The sequence below is a fragment of the Schistocerca nitens genome, chromosome 6 (assembly GCF_023898315.1).
Source record: "Schistocerca nitens isolate TAMUIC-IGC-003100 chromosome 6, iqSchNite1.1, whole genome shotgun sequence".
NCBI lineage: Eukaryota > Metazoa > Arthropoda > Insecta > Orthoptera > Acrididae > Schistocerca > Schistocerca nitens.
This window is the reverse complement of record NC_064619.1, coordinates 587798379-587801604: the sequence shown is the minus strand read 5'-3', so window position 1 is coordinate 587801604 and position 3226 is coordinate 587798379. Positions and strand designations below refer to the sequence as shown.

The 3226-nt window shown below is 43.7% G+C and overlaps 1 pseudogene; it reads left to right on the top strand.

Moving 5' to 3' along the window:
- The first annotated feature begins 2384 nt into the window (after positions 1 to 2384).
- Positions 2385 to 2502, top strand: LOC126191823 (5S ribosomal RNA; annotated as a pseudogene).
- Positions 2503 to 3226: the final 724 nt, after the last annotated feature.

Genomic DNA, 3226 nt, shown 5'->3' with positions numbered 1-3226 from the left:
TCAACAAATAAAAAATAAAATGAATAGACTGACGAAGCAATCACAGAACTGAAGAGTTTTTGTATTTTGGGTAGTTGAAGACGATGGGATGGACAGAAAAACAAATAAACAGGAGCGTAAAAATAACAGTTTTTGGTTAAATGCAGGATTTTCAAATTTTTACTTCCGACATGTCTCAAAATAAAAGTTTACCACCAACATAATTTGTCATTTTAATGTAGACTACTCCACTAAGACTTTAAACGCGAAAACTACTTAAGAACTGGGGATTGCTGAGCAAATCCTGCAGAGATGCACGCTGGAAATTAGCGAGACAGACACGAAAACTAAAATATGACAATTGGGGCGGGGGAGACGCAACAGAAGATGAATTATGGGCGTAATGAAACTGTAATGTAGGTCGACGGGACATGTTGCTGGAGGATGATAAATTGCTAAGGAAATTCATTGCAGGATCTGAGATATAGGTCGATCGAAGATGTTGCCAGACGAATGATAAATTGCTAAGGAAATTTTTGCAGCTCTGAGAAAAGGTGTAGACAGCCACACAACATAACTTACAGAGAAGTACATTGTATTACACCTATATTAAAGTTCACGACTGGGCCTAGAGGACTGTAGGATGACGACCCATTACTGTTATCCTCCGCCTGGACGTGGTTGGCTCAACACCCGACCGTTAATATTAGCTCCCGAAAATGGAGTAGCTATTTCAGACATCCTCAAAGGCTGAGTGCACAGCACTATACCGAAGTAAACCAATGGTAATTTTAGGAATCTAATCTGGGCCCTCCGAGTCTCTCTAAAAGACTGTCCACTCAGGTACTGAGGCGTCCAGATATATTTAACAACCAGACAAATATTAGCAATGGGACATTAAAAATAGTGGTGGCTAAAGTAGTGACACGAATTCTATCTCTCACTCTTTTCCTTCTGTTAAAATATTAGCCCTACGAGGCCTTCGTCGATGTGGAAAATGATTTACTAACGTTTCGTCTCTTGTGTGGAATCTTCAGAGAGAAAAAAAAGGTCGCATCTGTGTCGAAAGCTCAAGGCGATTATAGCTCTTTAGAGGGCACCACCACTCGTCATGTGGCATTGAATGTAGATGATTACCTTTGACAGATAATATCATCCTCGATTAAAAGTAATCGATCATTAGAATTACTCTCGGCGCAAAATCGGTATATGTATTAATTTTATTGAACTCGCCCCTTTGGTATTAAAAGTATTACGGTGTTCATAAATTTCTATTGGCTCTCTACCGAAACGCATATAAAAACGCGTTCTTTTGGCTAGAGCGTTACTTTCACGAAATCTTATTTCACGACCTCCAAAATCTTCTTTTATGATTCCAGTGTACAGTTGGCCACAAAATTATGGAATTTTACACACATCAGTTACCGCCAATGGATAACATCTTTCGCAATTCGTAGGAATTAATCTCTTTTTGTGGTGAGCTTAAAACCCGTTTGAACTCCATGCTTGGCTAAAAACTTTCTAATCCCTCCAGTAATCTTGTCAATAAAAAGAAAAAAAACGTTCCTCTTTGGCGCGCCTGTTGTCCGTTATTGCTCTTTGATTTTTCCTCCTTCGGCGTATTAGGTATTTCACCTCCTTATTTGAGTAACATTATCTTAAAAGCTGACTATTAGTAACTGGTTAGTATTCCAAGTCAACTTCTTTCTTGTTTCGGGTAGAGCTCGTTTCCACCTCTTTACTGGACTAAAAAAATTTCTTGAAAGTCGCTTATAAATAACTGAATTCTTCTTGTAAGTGAACTGCCTCTTATATTTTATTTTCCCCTGTCACTAAGATTTTAACTATCCTTCTTTCTTGCTGTAAATGGTGATTAGTTTCCTTGTATCGATCTGTAAGTGGTGAGTTAGTGTACGCCTTATGGTCCATTGTTTCGAACGCCCGGTTGATACTGATGCATCCAGAAAATTAAGTTCCCCATTGCACTCTTCTTCATCGTGGGTCCTTACTAAAGAGGCATCACACATTACAGTACAACTTAGCTAATGCTTTGTTGCCTGTCTGAAACACCCGCTGTTCAGAACCCTCCTTATAAAAGATGGCACACCTTGACCGAGAGGATTGGTTGCCCAAGCCAACCCCATAAATTTACTCGTAAAATTCATTGACGTACTGGAGAGCGATGTCACTTGGTAACAGATAAGTACGCTTTCGAAATCACTTCACGAGTGTATTACTTCACAGTGCGCCCATAAATTCTGATTTTGATGTAGCTTCCAGTTTTGTCGCTGAAGATGTCTAGTGCAGATATAGTCAAAAGTTAGTAAATAGTTTCGTACATTGACGGCCTCTCAGAAGAAAACTCCGGCCTACACCGTCCTATTTTTTCCCTCTTTATTGAGAAGGGCAACGGCCTTGCCGCAGTGGATACACCAGTTCCCGTGAGATCACCGAAGTTAAGCGCTGTCGGCCGTGGCCGGCACTTTGATGGGTGACCATCCAGGCCGCCATGCGCTGTTGCCATTTTTCTGGGTGCACTAAGCCTCGTGATGCCAATTGAAGAGCTGCTCGACCGAATAGTAGCGGCTTCGGTCAAGAATACCATCATAACAACAGGGAGAGCGGGGTACTGACCCCACACCCCTCCTATCCGCATCCTCAACTGAGGATGACACGGCGGTCGGATGGTCCCGGTAGGCCACTCGTGGCTTGAAGACGGAGTGCTTTTTTTATTGAGAAGATTAAAATCGCTTAGCGTATTTGTTGCCATCTGGTGGGCTTGAACCAAGTCATGTTCGATCTCTTCAGATTACTGGCTCTCAAAACCTGAGTAGATTTTGAAAGAGCCTACGCGCAGGAAGTGCTCCACAGGGTGCATGCAGAGCGCATGCGCCGCGCTGTACCGCCACTGCGCGGTGGGTGGAGGAGGGTGGTGCGCGCGGCCCCAAATGGTAATCCCACTTTCGCCGCCTCGCTCGCGGCTCTGCGCGTTCAAATCCCTTTATATTGTTTTGCGGCCGGGAATCTGCATATCTGCGTCTACATCAGTTTCTACGCCGCGCCCCACGCAATTAAGTGGGGCAGGCGGAGGCAGCGAGAGGCAGCCGTAATTTCACTGGCTTTCCTCGCACGGAAGCGCCGCCACACGTGTTAATTTTCATTAACGTGAGCAGGCCACCGTCACTCAACTACCCCCATGGCAGACTAGCATTTGCTTAACGCCGGGCCGCATCTCACAATTTTCGTG